Genomic DNA, 22,506 nt, shown 5'->3' with positions numbered 1-22,506 from the left:
TCGTAAGACTCGTTCACAAATCGAAGCACAATCGATATATTTTCACATCCTGTGGGGTCACGCGTCCCATCAACTTTCAAAGTGTAATAGGAGTCACCGACTTCCTCCACTATAGCCTCTATCACCACATTACTGAGTGTTCTTATAAGTTCATTTTGCATATCATGACAGGTGTAAGTGGCATTGCGAGGGATTGTCTTCACCACATTAGCCAATTCAGGATCCTTTTGGATGGTGTAAGAAAGCATGGAAAGGAAAAGTCCAGACCCTCCATCCGACATGTCATAAAAAGCGTCAATATTCCCCCGTAGTGGCAACTGGTTTTCAACCAAGAACCCAACCACATCTATTAGTGAGGACACATAATACCGGTTTTTCCTTAGTTGATCTGCATTGACAAGTGATGATACCTCATTCCCCATATTCCGACGCATCTCCCTCTCCTTCCACATTTGTGGTCCTTCGAAGTTTAATGTTTATGAAATCCACGGTCTTTGGCCATTGCGTGTTTCCAGTTACGATAGCCCACACTCGCGAAGGCATCCAATGTTCCAGATTTTCTAGTAAAGCTGAACATCCGACAGCAAAAACAAAATGCTGCGTCTGCCTTGACATTGTACTCCAACCACTCTCTGTTGTGAAACCATTTATTAGTGAATGATCGCCCCTTACCACTGTAAACTGTTACTGGATACTGTTTTAACACAAGAATTTGGACAGGCCTGTCAGTCCCGATATCATCAACCGCTGTCCGCTGACTTGGAGGGCTTGAAGATTGTTGCTCTATAGCTGCGCTAGTTACTTTTGGAAGTTGTCCGGAGGAAGCAATAGCAGATGGGCCAGCTCGACTCTCATAGACCGTTGTACTGGTGGCGGTGGTCTGAGTATCAGATGCTGCTAATTGAAGAGGCTGCGCAGGACTAAATCATTTTCGTAAATCCATTTTTTGTCTTTATTTAGGTTAACAATTAGCCGCTAACTGTCTATAATATAGACGGACAAACTTGAAATGGATTTTGCACGCTAAAAGTCAAATGTAACAAGTTTACTCAGCAACCAATAAGAATTGTCCAATAATGACGAAACTTAGTAACATGGCACGAACAACCGAAATTATGCTAAATAATTTTTCCTTTTATTTTATTTAAATAACAGTGTGTACATTTAATATTAAAATATTAACTAAAAGGGATTTTTAGTGGGCATCAATGACCACTGGGGGGGGCACAGCCCTCGAATGCCCCACCACAGCGCCGACCCTGAGTGCGGGTGAATCCGTAATCCTCTTTCCATGTCAGCTGCAGTTGCTGCTACCTAAAATAAACAAAATAAAACTATATTTCATATAAACATGATATAAAATAGAAATATGCCAGCTTTAATTAGAAGGGACTCAGTTTTTAAATGGTCTATGTGTGTCTGTGAGATGTGATGCAAATGTAGATCTTGCCTTAAATGTCCTGTTGCAAGCAAAATGGCACTCGATCCCCAGTCCTGGCTGAATATGAATGACTCTTCAAATGAGACAGAAACTGTGTTACGGTCCCACATTGAACTTCACAAAATTCTACATGCATTTCAATGTTTTACCACATTCCTGAGCCTGATAGTCCTTGTACCTGTAACGTTCTGTGATGTCTGTATATGTGGGACTTCGATGAAGAAAACTTAAAGAAAACATATGGACAGTTAGGCACACCACACTGAAATTGTGAATTATGCACATGTCTATGCTGTTTAATATGCTGCACAAAATGTGTGAGTGTACTGCTCTCTATATGACTGAACTGACAGCAAACCTGCAAAAGTCACAACTTTAACAAAATTAATGCTAACAGCTGTTTATAACTATCTTACAGGTCTGCATCCCTCTCATCAGTAAAAAACCATGAAGTGGAAAAACATATTCACACTTTTTGGACATAAAGTTATATGGTAACATGAGCCACATGTTTACAGCTCTGTTGTTTATCAGTTTCTTAGTTTATACAAATTAAGTTTTTGAATAGAGTTTGTTTCCAAATAAACTGAAAATGTCTCACTGACCTTCATTTCTATTTTGATTATATTGTTAACTTCTTAATAAACCACAAACAAACATGAATAAATTCCTTTTGTCCTCTACATTCTTTACTGTAGTTCCCTCTCACATTCCTGCCTAAAGGTTCATTATGCAGCTCATTTGCTAGTCTTTTGTTTCCTCAGCTGTCAATCAATCCTTCTCGCATACGGCCCCTCTAAACAAAAAATGTCTTACAATTTCTAAATCAATAAATTGTTTTATGTGAATGAGTAGGCAGAATGATTTTCACATCACGTCAAAGAAAAAACTCTACACTAATAGATTCTGTTTTAGAAAAGTCTTGTTAAAACATGTTTAGTATGGGTTTTGCGGACTTATATCAGTGACTTTTTTTAGTCACTTTTTTAAAAACCACACATAAAAAATTTTCTCTCAAAAATACAAACATGTACATACATGTAGCTCATAAATTATTGTAGCCCAGTTTGTGCTGAACGCAGTGTTATGAGACACTTGCCATTATTATGTTTTAAAGCAACTGAAAAAAGATCAAATGTAAGAGCATGTCAGAACCTCTGACAGTGTCCCAAAATGGTCGAACCCCAGAGGGTTAAAAGTTAATTTAAACTCAGCAATAAAGCATGTGAACAGCAACTTTGTAACGAGCTCAAGTACAAATATAAACACTACGCACACTTAATGTTACAGTTGAAACAAAAACACTTGTTCCTTTCAGTAGGTATGTGACAAACTGACGTATATACGCACAAGCATTTTGTTCCCAGGGCTGTGTTCCCAGCAGGCATTTAGCACCAGATGCGTTGGTGACTTAGGAAATCTGTCAAATCTTTGCTTTGTGAATACCTCTAAAGCCCATATATTAGTGACATAAAATACGGCATCACGTTGATTCTCACGTTAGAATTTCCAAGATTGTTGCCGTAAAAAGAAAGTTATAAGCGAAGCAAAATTTCTCTCGTTTTTGTCATCAAAATACGCTATGAAGGCAAGTATATTTTGTTTCAAACCCAGCACTTTTGATAGAATATACATTTAACTTGAATTACTGGTGAATTTGGGATTGATTGTAACATTCGCATGTGTTTTTTACGATCCACAAGTGACGTTGTCAAAAGCAGAATCGGCCATTCAAACATCTCTGTTTTCATCAAACCGTGCAGTTTTTTCCCCAAAGTAATCATACAGAATGAAGGATTGGAATCTCTAGATTACATTATTGGCATAATTTTGTCAAACATATAAATAAATACATGCATGCAACATATCTTTCATATGGAAAGATATGTGTGGATTGATGCTCTCGGTTTAATTAATTAGTGGTTAATCAAAAATAATAACATTTTTATATATACCTTTTAAAAAGAGGTCATCGTAATCTTGTCAACTGTGGTGTTTGAATTATTCAAATAGACTAATAAATGAGGAAGTTGTTGATATTTGATATTTTAAAGTGTTTGGTCAAGCGGAAGAGGTCATAGTTTTTCATAGTTTTACTGTTTTAATTGGGTACAAAAATGACCACTAATTTGCGAACTTGCAATGTGCATTTCCACAGTGTGCAAATCTGCAGATGACGTTGTGACATCATGTTGTCTAAATGTGTTTCTTATCAAACATTTTTAAACTGTAGGCTAGATGTGTACATTAACAGAATCTACATGCATATTTAATGGGCTGCATTTATTACAGTTGTGTTATTGTAAAGTGCCAAAGGTTCCCTTTCAGTCGGTCACTACGACGTCACGTCGTGACCGACGAATTGGGAACTCGCTTAGAGAGACCAATCTGCTTCGAATACTACTAAAACGCCAATGAACTTGGCATTGAGATATTTGCATAATGCTGGCGCCGCCCCGCCAGGTGCGTATATAAGCAGCAGGTGCAAATAGGGAAATTAGCTTTTATTCGCTTCGAAAGCCTGCAGTATCTGCTACTGAGAAGCTACTTTACTCTGTTGGGATTTGATTGCTGAAGTTGGTTGAACTAGCAGTATCACAGCGGACGCTTCGCTTATTCCACGGCTCTACATCTGTTTATTGTTTTGAGTTTAGTGTGTGCGTTGCCTTCCTGTGCGCTCATCAACTAAGCATCTGAGTGAATTTCCCTAAAAGAGTGATACGAGAGAGCTTTGTGCCTTGTTAAAGGCAGCCACTCTCTCGTATATGCGGAGATCAGCGTCCTTTTCAGGATAGCTTTTCGCCCGTGCGATCTTGGATGCGAGAAGTATAAGGGTTCCAGTGACGGTCACGAGCGCTGTCTTCGTGCTCAGGCATCGAGCACTCCGGGGCTGCGTTCGTGGAGAGTTTCTGTTCTCTCTGTGAGAGCATAACCCTCTTGGATTGCGGAGACGACTGTCGTTTCTACGGGAACGCTGTCCGCGCCTTTGCAGTGCTGACGCCGCCATGGTGCGGCTGTCAAGCGCTCGCAGGGCGCCCTTCGCGTCACTACGCTGAGTAGGACGGAGGATGCGTCCTCCACCTACCGGCCTTCTCATCCTCAGCCGGTTGGGGCTCCGGTGGAGACTGCAGAGTCGTGTTCTACGATGTCTGCCGAATCCATTGGACCTCCTTCTGGTCCCGTCACTTCTGCAGCATCAGAGGGGTGTCCATTTTTCCTCCGAGGCAGAGTCGTTCCGGAGATGGCGGCCGTGCCCGCTCGAGCGGCGGAGACGGTAGAGTTGGAAAGGTTAACCCCTCTCCGCCCGAACCGTCCCGCCCACATGATTGGTACTTCGGAGCTGCTCGGGCCTCTCGGTCCTCTCCTACTGTGCCTTTCTTCCCCGACGGCACGAAGAGCTGACGTGATTTGCGGCCGTCCGGCCGTTCAGCTTTCACCCCTCACCTCCCTCACCAACGGAGCCGCTAAGAGCGGGGACCCCTTCAGTGGAGCGGGATGCGTTCCTGGAGGGACCACCCAACCCTTCCCTCCCGTGTTTGTAGACAGTCGTCCGGTTACGGACGCTGCCCATCAGGCATGCCGGAGAGGCAGCTTCAGCCCTGCACGTAATAACGTTGCTGCAGGCTCACAAAGGATTTACCAGGGAGGCCGCGACCTTCAGTCGTGCGATGTCCACCTCAGTGGTTCAAGATCGCCACCTTTGGCTGTGTCTGGCTGACATGACGGACGCAGACGAGAACAACTTGAATGCTCCTGTCTCACAGACCGGCCTCTTCGGCGAGCCAGGGGAGTCGTACAGCTCCGCTGCGCAGACTGAGGCGATCTCCTAGGTCATGCCCCGGCGGAACAGAGCTGCCCTTGGTCCACCCCGCCGGCTCCTCAGTCTGCCTCTCGCCGTCGGCGTCCTGCGGCGACCACCTCCGTTCCCCTCCTCGGACCCCATCTCGGCAGCACAGGGGAACCGGTCGTCAGCAGCTCGCCCCGCCCGCTTAGCCGCTTCCCGTGAAAATCGGGAGTTTAAGTGGCCAGTGAAGGGCGACCCGGATTGGCAGAGGATCACTCTTCAGGAGATGGAGCTCCTTCCCCCGATAGCGGGTCGGGTGGAAAATCCTTGGTTTGCATATGTTCCACCGGCTGTTTAGCCGGTACCCACTAACCACACATAGAGTGCATTCCTCTTCCCTCTCCAGGTCTCCAGAGGATCGAGAGAGCCGTGAGCGGGCACACACCAGCTCACCCTACCTCTCCTCTATCGCCAGCGGGTGACCTGAGGAGTCCGAGCTCTCCGCTGAGGAGACCGGACCACCAGCACCCTCATCGGAGTCTGCGCTCTCCGTAGAGGAGACCAGACGACCGTTACCCTCAGCGGGCTCAGGTCAGTGTCACACACACATACTGTAGATGTTTATGCTGTCACAGCAGACGCACCGGCAGTCCCACCTGTCTCGCTTCGCTGCCCCACCGCGAGTACTTCGGTAGTGTCGTTATTTCTCCTCGTACGGTGCCATAGTACCCAAAATACGCGGCGGGTTACGATCGATTTGATTTACGCACCGGCTCTACGAAGGTGTTCTTTTTGGATGATAACGCCGAGGCTCGTATTTCAATATTCAGATCGGGTTGCAGCCTTAGACCTGTAAGACGTGTACTTTATGTGTCCATCTCCCCTCGCTTTAGACCGTTTTTTCGCTCTGCGTCGTGGGGTGGGCATATTAATACTAAGTACACCATTCGAGCTGTCTCTCTCTCTCCGTGTCTCCATGTGCTAGTCTCGGCATTAAAATGTCAGAGAGAGAGCGTTGTTCGCATTCTGCTTTTTCTACGTCGACTTATAATAGCCCGTTCTTGGCAGACGTGCGCGAACACAGAGAGTTGATGCTTCGGCATCTCGCTCGTTTAAGTCTTCAGGTCGACTGGGAAAGAGCAACTTTGCCCCGTGCAGAGGATCCTTTTCTCAGTATGGAAATAAGACTCGATCGACTAATTGGCGTGTTTATCAAGAGCGCGCAACCAGTCAGTTCTGACTTGCATCGGTTTAATTCGAGGGAAGTACGCGGTCCCTCTGAAACAATTTCAGAAGCTCCTGGACATATGACAGCATGCTGCGGCTGTGACACCGCCCGAGCTGCTTCATATGAGACCGCTTCAGCGTTGGCTTACGATCGAGTCTCGAGGAGAGCGTGGCACACCGACATACACCGTGTAAACATTGCACCTGCGTGTCATTTAAATTTTTCCCCGTGGTAGACCCGGCATTTCCGATAGAAGATATGCCCCTGAGGGGTCTCCTGGCATTCTGTATATTGCAATGCCCTCAGCACGGGATGATCAGCCACGTATGACGGGCTTGCAGTCTCAGGGGTGTGCATAGCACCCCAACTGCCGCGAGCGGTGCGCTGTATATCTGGGACTTGTACGCTCCGCTATGGAGATGCGAGGGAAGGATGTATTAGCCGACACCAATAACATTGCGACTGTTGCGTTATTTACCGTTAAGGCGGTTTTGCGCTCTTGTCACCTGTCGCATTTCGCTCGTCATCTCCTCCTTTGGAGTCAGAAGCATCTGAGGTCCCTTCGTGCCATTTACATCCCGGGTTCGCTCAGTACAGCGGCAGACGCGCTTCCCGAGCTGCGCCCCCGGCGAATGGCGACTCCACCTCCAGACGGTCCAGCTAATTTGGAAGAAGTTCGGTTGTGCGTAGATAGAACTGTTTGCGTTGCCGGACGATACCCACTGTCGCCTATTTTATTCACTAACCGAGGGCAGCCTCGGCGTGGATGCGTTGGCACACAGCTGGCCGCGGGGGGTGCGTAAATACGCATTCCTTCCAGTGAGCTTTATTGCGCAGACACTGTGCAAAGTCAGGCAGGACGAGGAGAGCCTTTATTAATCGTCCGTACTGGACGACCAAGAATTGGTTTTCATAGTTAATGCTCCTCGCGACAGCCCTTCCTGGCGGATTCCCTTGAGGAAGGACTTTCTTTCTCAAGGAGGGGGCACATTGGCACTCGCGCCCGACCTGTGCGATCTCCATGTATGGTCGTTGAGCGCGCGCAAGGTTTAGGTGATTTATCGCAAGCGGTATCTAACACCATCGACGCGGTTCGAGCACCGTCCACAAGACGGGCTTACGCGCTTAATGAAACCTTTTTCGTCACCCGGTGCTCTTTGCAACGCGAGGACCCCAGAGAATGCCCATTAACATTGTGCTTTTATGTCTTTAACATAGGTTAGATGGTAGGCTGTCCCTCCGCCATTAAAGTTGATATCGCCGCTATTTCTGCTCATCACTCACTTATCAACGGCAGATCAGTTGGCCAGCATGATTTAATTATTACATTTTAAGAGGCGCTCGCAGGCTAAACCCCTCGCGCCCTCCCTCTTTTCCTGAGACCTGTCCATGGTGCTGAAGCCTTCAGGTCTCCCTTTTGAGCCTTTGCAGTCTACGAGTCTGATGTTTTTATCAATGAAAACTCTGACCCTGATAGCATTGGCCTCCATGAAGAGAGTAGGGGATTTACATGCATTCTCTGTTGACGTTTTGTGCTTTTAGTTTGGTCCTGCTGTCTCACTGAGACCCAGACCAGGCTACGTGCCCAAAGTTCCCACCACTCCCTTCAGAGATAGGTGGTGAGCTTGCAAGCGCTGCCCCCGGAGGACGCAGACCCAACCATGGCTTTGTTGTGCCCCGTACGCGCACTGCGACTCTACGTGGTTCGCACGCAAAGCCTCAGGACCTCAGACCAGCTCTTTGTTTGTTATGGTGGCCAGCAGAAAGGGAAAGCTGTCACTAGCAGAGGATGTCTCTTTGGATAGTTGATACTATCGCCCTGGCTTATAATCTTCAGGGTATTCCTTGCCCCTTTAATTTGAGAGCGCACTCCACACGGAGCGTTGCCTCATCTTGGGCTTTAGCTCGTGGTTCCTCGCTAACAGACATCTGCAGAGCTGCTGGTTGGGCGACACCTAATACGTTCATTAGATTTTACAGTGTTCGTATCGAGCCTGTATCCTCTCGTGTTCTTTCCTCACCAGGGAGGGCACGGAGAGCAGACTCGCAAGTCGGCTTGCAGCCTCCGACTGAGGCTCCTAATTGAGTTTCAGTATGGAAGGCCATCAGAGCAAAAATGCGTAATGGTTTGAATTGCTCTTCCTCCGCTGCCTTGGCAGCCTTTGTTGCGGAGCATTGGCTGTCAGCCTTTCACTAGCTGTATTCTTACGAACCTACGTGTTTGGCTTAGGCTCCACATTGTGTCCCAACGGGTTCCTTTGTGAGTATTATTCCGTGGGGTTAATCCTACCAGCCCACGTTTCCCTTAGCAGAGCACTGCTTTGCTTACACAGCCACGGCTGTCATTTATACCTCAACTATGGTTGACTTTCGCCCACCAATAGCCCTTAACGGGGTGGTGGCTTCCGCAGCGGCCCTATACCGCTCAGATAGGGCGCTTCCCAGTCGCTGGCACTACTGTGGGGTTATGGAACATCTAGTGCCCGGCCTTCTGCCTTAAAACCTATCTCCTCCTCCTTAAGTGGAACCGGAGGGCTTTACGCAGACACTGGAAGAGGTCAGCCCCTAGTGGCGTTTTGGTAGGGATTCCCAATTCGTCGGTCACGACGTGACGTCGTAGTGACCGACTGAAAGGGAACGTCTCGGTTACGGATGTAACCCTCGTTCCCTGAAGGAGGGAACGGAGACGTCACGTCCCGTCGCCACAGGTGCTGCCACCTGCTGTTACGGCCGGTCACACTTTCCGGCTTTCTCAGCGAAAAAGAAGCTAATTTCCCTATTTGCACCTGCTGCTTATATACGCACCTGGCGGGGCGGTGCCAGCATTATGCAAATATCTCAATGCCAAGTTCATTGGCGTTTTAGTAGTATTCGAAGCAGATTGGTCTCTCTAAGCGAGTTCCCAATTCGTCGGTCACGACGTGACGTCTCCGTTCCCTCCTTCAGGGAACGAGGGTTACATCCGTAACCGAGACGTTTCATTTCCAAACTGCTACAGCTGACTTTTAAAATAAAAAAATACATAAAATAAAATAATAAGTGTCATCACATGCATGTTGTCCTGTAACATTCACATATTAGCCTATTCCAAAAATACAATATTGTAGACATAACTGTAAAATTTGCATTGGTCATTTAGCTTGCTCCCACAATTCATTGCAAACTACAGTAGCACTGTAATTTTCAAATTACCGTGGTCTATTGTAAATATTTACTGTAAAAATTACAGCAATTTGTTACATTTATATGGACCTTGGTATTTATAAAATCCTGCATACGGCCTTGCGTACAAGCATAAGAACTCTTTTTAACCAAGATAATAGACGACCACACTATTATCCTGGTTAAAGATCTACTAAAAATACATAAAAATGTTACATAGACATATCGGTATATTACACAAATATTGTAATTTAATGCATTTATTACCCAGAATCACAGGTTTTTCCCTCAAACTCAATATATTTGAATTGCCTGCTAAGCACTTCAAGGAACTATTAGTGGTTTACACAGATCACATGATGACCGAGCATTTGAACTTCCGGTGGCGCAACACTGTTTTCTCTATGGCTCTGCATGTTCTGTAAGGAATGTGCGTATCTTTCTGATTTTGTATAATGCAAATTGATATGATCGCGCTTTGCGTATTTGCAATGTAATCAGTGAAGAACAGTTCGTCATCAAAGACTACACTGAGGTTTCTGTCAGTTTTGCCAAGTTGATGCAGTACAAAACAAATCCAATAGATGACACTGTTGACTGCAGTCTGGTATATTTAATTCTTGATTGATAAGACATCATTCATAAAACAATTCACTATCTGCTTACAACTATTAACACAATCTCAAAACTCTACCTGCACAAACCAATTTACCAAAACCACAAACCAAATATTGTAGTCAAAATTATATTATTTTCTGTCCAAATCAAACTTTTATAACCTATACGATTATGCAGATTACAAATACACAGACTTCACCACAGAAAACACCAATAAGATTAATTCACATCACTAAAACCTCTTACTGGGAATCAGTCAAATTGTAAAGGTGAAGTTTTTTTTTAAATGACCAAAAATTAATACAAAAATTTTTTGTAATGTTTTATTACATTGTTATAATATTAAATAGGCTACACTTTCCAAAAAAGTCCATAGAACAGAGTTTGAAGTCTGTATGTTCATCTTTACTTTGCATTTTTGTTAAGTTCTGCAAAAATACAGCACATATGTAAGAACAGAACAACTACAGCAGCACTGAGCAAATAATCTATTTGATAGTTACAGTATGAATTTAAGGGTGTATAGCATATGATAAATTACTTTACACAGAAGAACTGTATATCAGTTGTATATCAGCATCTGACATGTTTTCTTGTAAAAATCTTTTATCAGGCGTTTTCATTTCAGTAGTTTTACTTTAATGCCAATGAAAAGGTTATTAGTCAGCAAGGCACAAGATGGAGAAAAGAAAAGGAGAAAGGAATCAGGAGAACAGATGACCACTAAATGGACACTTCAATTAAATTAAACTTTATCAAAAAATGTGTATGAGGCCATTGATGACAAAATTACCAATAATGCAAAGAATGACATTGTTTACCCCACCTGCTATATTTGTTTTAATTTCAAACAACAGAAATCTCACCAAAACAATTTTCCAAGTGGGCCAGAAATGTTTGAGTTCTGGCTGTTGTTTTGGCACACACACCACAAAGGCTTACGGCCCTAGATCCGGCCCTAAAGCTGCTTTTCTTAAGTAATTTAGATTCTAGCCGCAATCTTTCACACCTCCAGAAATCAGCCACAGCCAGATATCAGCCAAGAAAGAGCTCGAAGTAACACATTTACCCCAAAACATACCCACAACATATTCAGAAACCCCAGATGTCAGCCAGAAAAGAGCAAAAATTACCATATTTACCCCAGAATCCACATACAACCTATCCAAATACACTTTTAAAAATAAAGGTGCACTGTTAGATGTCGCTGTAGATTTAGCAGCACTGTACTGTAAAAATCCACAGTACTATACTGTATGTGTACATTACAGTACAGTACTGCAGTTCATAATGCATTCTGGGTAAATTTGTTTGAGCGGGAAAATTTTACAGTATATTTTGGTCTTGATGTAACCTTGCTGTAGCCATTGCTGTAATGTGCCAGGTGTACTTGCAATAATCAGAGAAAGTGCGCCAACGTCAAATCACACAGACAGAGGGAGAGCACAACTCTTGGCTGCAGCTGAAGGAGGACGATTGATTTCTGTCAGTTCGGTAAGTTTGAAATATTTCTGTTTCATGAAAACTTAATTTTTAGTTTAAGAATGTTGTCAATAGTTTGTCACAATATTGTTTTAAACGTGCAATGAGAGAGAAAAACGGTCGCCAACAAAGTTTCAATCTCCCTCAGAAAGTAAGCTAACGTTACACACAGATGTCTACCGCTGCTTTAACTCGCTTTACACCTTTTTTTAATGAATATAGGGTTGTTTTAACTAAATTATGACGGTTTGGTGAGTTTATATTGTGTTGAAAGTGTGGTGACAATGAAACTATTTTTAACGAAATGGACAAAGACAACCCGCCACCGCGGTCTTGCGGTCCCAGCATAACTGTCGTTTATCTCGGCGTTTCATCCGTTCAGTTAGCGTCAGAGAAAAGTATTAAGTTCGACTGTTTGGCAAGGCTGACTCGTGGTTGTAAACAGATAGGACTTGACACCCCGTACACAGCATAGTAAGTTACCGAACTACTCCACAGAAGTGAAAACAAGAAACCTCATATTTAACTGGATACATGCATCGAACTCATCGCAGCTTTAACTTCGACCAAATATAATTCAGACCTGGGCTCATCTTAATATCAGATGAACGAAAGGGATTGCCGCGCTTATTGTTGTTGTTATTATATTAACGTTACGGTATATCAGCAAAAGCAGAGAATATCTTCCCTTAAGCTTTTTACACGCCCAGTAAGTTGTCCAATACATTTTTATGGCATATTGTTTCCACCACTTCAGATGCATTACACGCTGTATATACGTTTCCAAAACACATCAAATCAATGCACGAAAAGAGAACGGGCTCCGCATTTACGTACCTTTGTCTTCTCGTCTCTGTCATCTGATCCTTCATCTCTGGATGTAAAATAGTCCATTATAACATCGTGTAGGAAACTGGCATCACCAGGATTGCTCAGATTTAGGCGATCATGTTTATCTTTAAAGTGAGCAGCTAGCTACTAACTTGTTAAAAAACTTTGCGTGAAATAGTGTTACACCGCAGCCGTCCGGGTAAAACATTAAAGGGACAGTCTTTTTACCTTGTCACTATAAATCGCTATTTTCTGCAGTAAACGAGACATTTTCAGAGATTTTCTGTAGACAAGATGTTATAGAATAATAATTTAAAAAAGACTTATTTAGATATTTATATATAAAATAACAACTATATATATATTTGTTTTACAACTGACTTAACACTTACAGTAATGTTTTATTTGTTAGCATAGCATGATATTAGATTTAAACACTTAATACATTTTTAAATCAATCACTTTGTCTCTGCACAATGAACATTATCAAATATTATTAATGTTGTAAAATATATTGTTCATTGTTAGTTCATATTAGCTAAGGCATTACCAAATGTTAAGGAATAAACTCTTATAGTAAAGTGTTACTAAGTTTTCTTTTACCATTTCCTTCACAATGTCTACTTATTTCTATGGCTAACAGATTTTGTAACATTTGTCTTTTTTACAGTCTTACCATTGCTTGTAAGCTGGATTGGGTAAGATGGATCATCTTTAAAGGCACCAGGCAAGTACATGATGTACAGTTACAAGTCATGTATTTTTTCGACTGCAATATTAAATGCTTTCACGTCACATGTAAAAGTACACAGGAATGTGCTGATCACTTTTTATTTGTAGTTTACATGAGTGTCATTGCACTTTTCAGGAGTTAAGGCAGATGTGGAGGCACAACGGGTGACACCAGACACACACCAAGCACATTGTTCGGTAAGTTTGCACTTTACCACTACAGTTTCTTTAAATACCCATGTATACACTCATTCACAATTCCCACACACAACACTGTAACACGACCATACACAACATGTACACAATTGTCTTAGTTTGCCATGTAGAAATATACAAACAGAAATATTCAGACTTTGGTTATAAGAAATTTAATTTAATAATTGTATTTATTTAGCAGAGGTGTCCCTGGACTTTATTGACAAAAGATTTTGTTTTCAGAATAAAAAGTTGTGTCCAAATCAGTAACAATTGTACTTTCTGTTCAGGACATTCAATCATGACAGGATCCATGTGGATGCTGTCCATTGAGGAAAGAGTTTGTTCAGCGGTAAGTGAATCTTCTGTATTTTAATGTAATTAGGTGTGGAACAGTAGAATAAGAGCAAAAGGTTTCAGAATAGGGGTAAATTCAAGGCTGAGTTAAATTTTTTAAGAATCTTTTTCTATCTTATATTTGTTGACTTAATGTTTATGATATTTCTAACAGGTTTCTGGATAGAATTAATTCCAAAGATGGGAAAAAGTGCACATGCAGACAAGGAGCAAGCAAAAAGACAAGGAACTTGGTGCAGAGAAAAGCTGTGGCCATTAACCCCCATGTGAACAGCTTCATGCAGTCCCTGATTGAGTTCGAATAGACGACTTCAAAGTAAAGGCCACTGTGGTCTGTCTGCCAGTTTAATGCATTTATTTTTAGTGTTAAATGAAATTCAAGTAGAATATTTAAAACTATGGGCCAGTGTTCTTTTTACCACAGTGAAATGTTACCTTTTAGTCGATGATGGACTTTAAACTGAAAACTTCAAACTATGGAACAGTGTTCTATTTGCCAGAGTTAAATATGTTACAGCAGGGGTCTCCAAACTTGTTTATACTTGTTGATTTTATTTTATGTTACTTGATTATATGTTTATTATTGTTTAAAATCTTGTTTTAAATATGTTTTGTTTCGATTAAATGTTTTTTAAATAAAATTTTGATACAAACATTGCTTGGATTGCCTTTTAATTCATTATGTCATGTCAAGGATAGCATTTTTACCATATTAATAACTATAGATTTAAACCTAAATCTCTAGCTATTTTATATAATATTATTGTATTAACTGTAATAAGTAATAAATAGTATTTATGGGTCAATATAGACATTACAGTAAATTACTGTAAAATAGACTACTGTAATAAAATATTGTAAAATTACAGTACAGTACTGCTTTGTAACTATACAGTACTAGTTTGTGTACTGTAAAATGGTATTACAGTACAGTACTGTAAAACCAAAATACAGTAACTTACTGGCAACCGTGCTGCCAGTACCGTACTGTAAAAATACAGGGAAATCGTTAACAGTGTGCTTAAAGTGCTTTACAGTGATGCCACAGAAGAAATTGTTTGGCTCCACAAAGAATCATTCAGTCAAAGACTCTTTAAAAGACCATTTATTTGTGGAACAGAAAGGTTTTTCAGATGTTAAAGGTTCTTTGTGGAACCATTCAGCCAAAAATGGTTCTCATGAAGCACCTTTATTTTTAAGAGTGTGGGTAAAAGACAGATTATACTGTATACTCTTAGCTGATTATTATACAAAAAAAGAAAAACTTGAAATGTTCAGAAATTTCATCTTGTCAGAATGATGATAGAAGCTCATTATAAAATACCCAGAATAGCCTATTAATAACATTATAAATAAAACCATATAATGACAAATAAATGATAACTTCAGAAAGCTTCGGAAATCTCCACAAGTTTACACAGGTGGAGAGAGTTTACTTGGAAAAGTAAATTACATTACTTTATTTAATGAAAAATTAGGCACATCTCAAGCTAGTAGACTAGCTGAAGACGTTATGGTCATTGTGCACACATATTTTAGAGTTTGGAGAAAATAAAATCTTTTTGGGGCTAGGTACACCTTTGAAGTATTTGGATATGAAATTTCAAAAACCCTATTTTATATTGCTGCCAGAAATTGAAGGCATAATACCCTACTGTAAAATAAATGCAGCATGGAGTTTAAACAACTTTGTTTTGCCAGTCAATTCAACCTACTATTTTAGGTTGTGATCCATGCTCGTTGTCTCCCCTCGTCTTTAGCAAACCCAAACATTTTATTTTCAACAAGGTATTTGTTACAGAGATCAGTTCAGCCTGAATCCATACAGATAAAAAAAATACAGACAAGAAGTTCACTTCGGTACAGATGTAACCGCGAAAACACACATGCATCCAATGAAATCGTCTATGAGCTATGTATCAATTATGCTTCTTCATTATAAAAAATGCGTTTACAGCCATTACAAAATCAATAAATATAAAACTTTTTTGGCCTCTGGGGTTTTTTTGTCAACTCAGTCAGTAATAATCAACATTGTCAGATGTAGGTTTTTGTTTATTTTTAAGGAAATATGCATTTGAACTACTACATGATATCATGTAACTTGAAGGTTGATGAATCAATTCTTATGGCCAACGGGAAGTGACTGAGCAAGTACATTTTCCCCAGTTTCCCCCCAGGGGTTGTGAAGGACTGCTATGGGTGTTTGCTTGTTCAAGACTTGCGTGTTACTCATTAGATGGTTAAATGCAGAAGTCACTTTCAGAGTCCTGTTTACTTCACTTCACCAGTAGAGTGTGGTTTTTCCTTGTTATTGTTTTAAAAACATGTACGTTTTATTCCAATGCAAAGGAAAATGGAAAAGTAAATTTCCTGAATAAACAGATACCATACATACTGTATGCAGAAATATATGGGAATTTGTAAAAGCTTCACAGGGTAAAATACAACTAGCTGGATTCAGCGAGGTGTGAATGCCTTTCATATCTTATTGACTTCCCTTACAGATCAGGGATTTTACCAGGATGTTCAAAGGGTTCACCAGGAGGTTCAAAGGGTTCACCAGGAAACTTCAGAGAAAAATCACATACATTGTAAGTCTATCAAACATTTTTAGTGTTTATCTCTCACTGCTGCTGTACATTGCTCTTTATCTCATTTGCTGGGGTTTGTAAGGGAGATTTCCTAGTGAAGTTGTTAACATTCAAGATGTATTGTAAAAGCTGCTGTCCAAATAAATATGAATTGAAAATGTTTCTTATCAGGTTTATTCATCCTTCATTACTCAAAGTATAGTCACTGTCTACTGTAAGTTTGGAACAATACTTTGTCTTTATAATATTAAACTTCCTATTTTTCCAACAATTGAAATGTTTATATATAGAAATATATTAATGGAGATTTTAGGAAGGGAGTCCCTCAAGAAAGGTTCATCATATTTGAGGGTCCTTGCAGGGCTTTGAACTAGATTTTTTTTCCCAATTGGTTCGTTCCGAAAAGAAACAGTTTTTTAACATTTCCTGTTTTCGGTTCAACCCTAAAATTGACATTCCTGAACAGGTTAGAACAAAAAATAAAGTTTCCGAACCGGTTAATAACGTTCCATCTCACCTGTGGGACATACAAATAAGTAGGCTGATCATTAGGACTTTAAACTTAAATTATTAGTCTACATAATAGTCTCTATCTTGTCATCAAACATTAAAAAAGGCTACATTATGTATCTGGAATAACTGTAATTCTGACATGCCTACATTTGTTGAGAGCACTTAAACACGCGCACACACATAGACGGAGGACGAATGCCAAACGGTGCGTTGGAAAGAAGATGCAGCATAAACAGTTGCTCCACATAAAGTGAAAATTATGTCGTTTTTCAGTGCTTTATTCACCAAATGTATTTTAATGAACTACAGTATGAGACACAGTAGCACAACTCTCTCTCAAGTTTATACATCAAGAGTTCTGATCTTTGAAGACCATAGGGATAATCACGTTTGATTGGAGGTGGACTGGACACATTTAACCGCATGTGCAACTGTGCGTACAGAAAATTGCTCACTTTAGCGCCTTTTTGTGGTTAAATTGTTTAAAATCACTTAAGTGTTAACGCAAGCCTTTGAAACACGTGCAAATCATCAACTTTCACTCTATTTGAGTAGGCTACTTGCTGGTGGCAAGCTTCTCATTTCTTCGTTAAGTCAATAATGACCGGAAGTATAATTCACCAAGTCATATTGCACAGAAATCTTGTCAAAGAACGCAAAAATATAACGGTATTAATTAATTTTTTGAAAGTCTCTTGTTTTGTTTCTGTTCCTTGCAAAACATCAAAAGTTTCTGGTTTTCATTTTCGTTCTGTGAACCGGTTCAAAGCCTGGGGTCTTTGGCATGCCAGTGCTAGTCAGCTAGTAGAGACTTTGAATGACCCACCTTATCACACTGTGTGATCCAAAAAGGAGGGTCTGACCCAGAGTTTGAAAACTTTAAATATTTCTTCATTAAAAGTTTAACATATGAAGCATATACTTTAAATTAGTGGTTCTCAAATCCAGTCCTGGAGTACCAGTGCTCTGCACATTATGTATGTCAGTTCCGGTTCAGTTAATGGAGATCTCTAGCCTGGTAGAACCATCCTCTGCTATTTTGCTTCACTTCATAGACAGAGTCTGGCTGGGCATAATTGACAATCGTTTTCCTTCTCGTGGGAGGGGCTTGTCTGAAGTTTAAAATCATTGGTCTAAACGTAAGCCCATCACATAACGTTTGTGTCACAAGGTGACGATCTTTTTAAGGGCGGAACCAGAGTTAGGGAAGTTTTGGTTCCGCCCGGAAGGTTTCCCCACCGGACCACATTAGAGGACGGACCTGCTCACTTCCTGGTTTCCAGGACGACAGAATCAGGGCTTGACGAGCCGCAGGTGAGAGAAATTAAGCCAGCGAAATATGATTGGAGGCCGTATGACATAAATAGCTCTGCTGAAACACAAAGAGGGAGTTCGGGCACGAGAGGGGATCGACGCGGGGAAAGCTCCTCTGCCTAGGGCAGAAAAGTAGATACGCACCTTTTGAAGAGCCCGCAGGCTCTGTTGATCCGGGCTGCGCTTGGAGCGCGCGGAGAGAAGACAGGAGTTGCCTGGGGCGAAAGAAAGGCGATACGTGGATGGAGAAAAGGAGCACCCCGAAGAGAGCAGTGTGTTGTGAAGTTTTAGTGTGTGCGGAGGAACGGAGCTGTGCTCGTGATAGACGTGGTGGCTGTCTACATTTTCTCTCTCTCTCTCGTTGCAGTCTGCGGTGAAAACGCTGGAGTTAAATGAAAACCCTACGGGTAGAAGAAACATTGGTCTAAGTGGCACATTTAAAGGAGTAAAGCAGGAAGGAAACAGACTTGTTTTGCAACGTAAACAAAAGCAGACCGCTGTGAGTATCAACTCTTGTGTTGAGCAACGTATAAAACTAACCTGTGCAATTGTTGGATACCTCCAGGAGAAGGAGGGCGGCCCTACCCCTGTAACAGCGTGGTGGGTGAGCTGCAGAAGCGTCCATCCGAGCAGCCACAGCAACGGACTATTATTCAGGTCATATTTCCATCGCCCTCGTCCAGCCCAAGTGAAGTGGAGGACGCCGGGCGTCCCTTGTTGTATACACCGGTAGTGCGGTGAGTGAGTCCTTGTAATTAGCAAACCTTTCACGTTGAAGTGGTGCTGTGTATTTGCTGTGGGTTGCTGTGTGTCTTGTCAGACGAAGCCCCGCATCATCCATATCTCACTGGGCAGAGGACGGAGAGGCTAACGACCTAGGAATACCAGCTATTATATGCAGTGTGCTGTTTGGAGCGTGAAGTGACGCAGATCAAGAGCTGTCAGCGACTGTGAGTACAATATTGGAATCATTCGTAGTGAAGACGTACCTGTGTCTGTCCTTGTCGCAGAGTCAGAGGCGAAAGAGTTCCGCCGCGCCGCGGTCTCTACAAAGGGGCGCCCCTGTCCAGGATTCGATCGCCCGACGGGCAGTGGGGATAGGGCAGCGCTCGACCCGGTGAGGCGGTGCGTTATCTTCGCCCCTCTGCTGGACCTACGGAGAAAGCCATACCTACCAAGAGCTGTAAACCGCAGACCAGGTGAGAAGCATCCAAAACCCAAGTAACAGTGCCTTTGTGTCCCAGCGGTCACCTGTGGAGAAAAAGGAGAACGAGAGTGAACATTAGGAGAATAGACTGTGGAAAGCGATACCTACCCAGAGAGCTGTAAACAGCAGAGTCGGTGAGAAATACTCAAAGTCCAAGTTAACAGTGCTTTTGTGTCCTAGCGACCACCTGTGGAGAGAAAGGAGAACCAGAGTGAACATTAGGAGAACAGACTGTGGAAAGCGATACCTACCCAGAGGGCTGTAAACAGCAGAGCTGGTGAGAGATACCCCAAGTCCAAGTTAACAGTGCTTTTGTGTCCCAGCGGCCACCTGTGGAGAAAAATGAGAGCAGCAACGAACGCTGAAAGAAGGAGCTGTGTGAAGACCCAGTTGGTGGCAAAGGAAGAGAGCCTGAAGTGGCCGTTATTTTAAGTTCCCCTTTTTCCCTTCCCTATTTTATTATTTTAAGTAAATTAAATAAAGTACATTTTAAATTATGCTTATCTTGTGTGTCTGGCCATTGGGGTGGCTTTGGGAATCTCCTCGAGGTGGAGAAAGGGGCGTGACCTTATTTACATCTGGGTCCACCCCTACCTGTGACATTTGGATATGATGTGCGTTAGGCGCCGGCTCAGCCGCATTGAATCTCTGCTGTAAAACACACGTATGATGTGAAAACAAACCCATCGAGCGAAATACCGGAGTTAACATGGCTATGAACGACTTTTGCAGATAATGTAAATAAATCGGGCCAGAGCTAGTTGAACACTATCCTTACGGTGTCTTTCCACTCACGTCTAAGTGGAGGAACGCCCCTCTCTCCGCTCAAACTCTTCCACCAGACAGCCATAACCATATGTAAATTAAATCTTCCTACCTTATTTTCTGGTTAAACAGGAACATAACCAAAGAATGTTTGCCCACGTGTCCTCCACCATTAACTGTGAACAATGAAAATTCCCTTCCATGATTTCTCAATCGTTTTGCACGTCAAGCTGTGCTGCACACAGTTTCTCGCTGATGATCGGTAATAGTTGATAAATTCAACTTTTCCCAAAACCTGTCGGGAGTAGGGCAACAACATAATCTCCATTCAAAATGTTTAACAAACACTTTTCTTGTTCGGGCTTAAGTTGGCAAGTGCCGGTACATTCAGCGCTTAGCGTCTACGTCACAGTTCTCAGCCCGCCCTCTGTTCATTGATTGGGCCGTTGGTCTTGAAGCCAGGGGAAAACGGTTTGAATTGGAGGTATCTCAGACTGAGTACAGAAGCGTAATGAAATTTAGCGGAAGTACAAAGTCTGACGTAGTCAGGCTAGGAGATCTCTACTAAACAGCTAATGATCTGGAGATAACAAAGCCTACTGTATACTGTAAGAAAATGCAGCATTTTTGTCAAATCAACACATATTTTTATGTTACTGTTACCAACCGGAGCGGGCTACTGATGCCCCTCCGGGCGTTCCACCTCGAGGAGGTCCTCAAAGCACCCCAATGACCAAACACATGTAGCAGGTAAGTAAAAGTTAAAACAAACTGTATTTAAATTATTTAAAACTTTGGTGGGAAAGGGGAAATGGGAAGCTAAAATAATCCTACTTCTGCCCCACAGTTGGTCCTGCAGGAGGGGAGAGGGCCAGGTGACAGAGACAGGGGCACTACTAAGGGGGAGACAGGGGGACGGAGCTCCTTCTCCTTTGTCTCTTGAACCCGTGGCGCCCTCCTCTTCTCCTGGAGGCAGAATAAGACAACAATTAGTGGATGCACTGATGTAGGGCAACTACCTGCTCTCTCGTGGGGTGGCTCCGCGGCTTTCTCAGCCGTTCCATGTCCCGCTCCGGCGAGTGACCGTGGTATATTCAGGTAAGTATGAGGGGAAGCTTCCTTCGTGTTAATAACTTCCTCTTCTGCTCTTTTTCCACAGGGCGGCCGACCCTTTCCTCCGTCCACTGCCTGCTGGGTTCCACGCTCGTCCCGGATGCCTGCTACAGTCACACACACAAGAGACAGGTTTGGAAAATCTCGTTAGAGTGCCTTTCTCCAGCACTGAGGTTTTACGATGACAGGCTGCTGGACTGAGAGCAACTCCACTTTGGTACTCCACCAGGCTGGCGGATACACAAGGTAAGTATAGACATGGCTAGGCGCACTGGACTGGATTTACAGGGTCACTCAGGTAAGTTGGCCTTGGACTTCACCCTGGGACTGCTCTACGGTTCACTGGGCGTACTGCCCTGAATCAACAGACAACTTGGGTACGTATAGCTTTAGCTTGGTTCTAGGGTTGCTCTGCGGTTCACTGGGCGTGCTGCTCTGAATCAACAGACAACTTGGGTACGTATAGCTTTAGCTTGGTTCTAGGGTTGCTCTGCGGTTCACTGGGCGTGCTGCTCTGAATCAGCAGACAACTTGGGTACGTATAGCTTTAGCTTGGTTCTAGGGTGGCTCTGCGGTTCACTGGGCGTGCTGCTCTGTATCACCAGACAACTTGGGTACGTATAGCTTTAGCTTGGTTCTAGGGTGGCTCTGCGGTTCACTGGGCGTGCTGCTCTGTATCAACAGACAACTTGGGTACGTATAGCTTTAGCTTGGTTCTAGGGTCGCTCTGCGGTTCACTGGGCGTGCTGCTCTGTATCAACAGACAACTTGGGTACGTATAGCTTTAGCTTGGTTCTAGGGTGGCTCTGCGGTTCACTGGGCTTGCTGCTCTGAATCTACAAACTCTTCAGGTAAGTATGACGGTTAACTTAACTCTCTCTCTCGATCACACTCAAGCATTCCAATTAGGTGTTACAATGTAGGTGAGAAAATTTGTACGTCACCTAACCTTGGTCTACGCCTACAGTGAGCGAATGCAGGCTTTACCCACTTCCAACCGGCTGCTGCTGGCTTGGTCATGGCCGATACCGTCTTGAGAGGCGGAGGGGATGTAGATGGGACTGCGAGTTGATGTCCGTAACAGACCCGTCAGCTCCTCTTCCCCTCCAGGGTTAGATCGACACCTAAATGGGCGGGACAGACGGCTAGGCCTCCTCTCCAACACAGGGT

At 43.0% G+C, this 22,506-nt stretch overlaps 1 long non-coding RNA gene across 1 annotated transcript; it reads left to right on the top strand.

Moving 5' to 3' along the window:
* The first annotated feature begins 12,928 nt into the window (after nt 1-12,928).
* LOC141280034 (uncharacterized) lies at nt 12,929-14,617 on the top strand. The gene is made up of 4 exons (XR_012334833.1): nt 12,929-13,273; nt 13,415-13,476; nt 13,764-13,825; nt 13,985-14,617. It is a non-coding gene; the product is annotated as an uncharacterized lncRNA (long non-coding RNA).
* Nucleotides 14,618-22,506: the final 7,889 nt, after the last annotated feature.

Source organism: Paramisgurnus dabryanus, chromosome 13, assembly GCF_030506205.2.
Source record: "Paramisgurnus dabryanus chromosome 13, PD_genome_1.1, whole genome shotgun sequence".
NCBI classification, from domain to species: domain Eukaryota; kingdom Metazoa; phylum Chordata; class Actinopteri; order Cypriniformes; family Cobitidae; genus Paramisgurnus; species Paramisgurnus dabryanus.
Note: the sequence above shows the minus strand (reverse complement) of the source record. Positions and strands in the feature narration are given on the sequence as shown.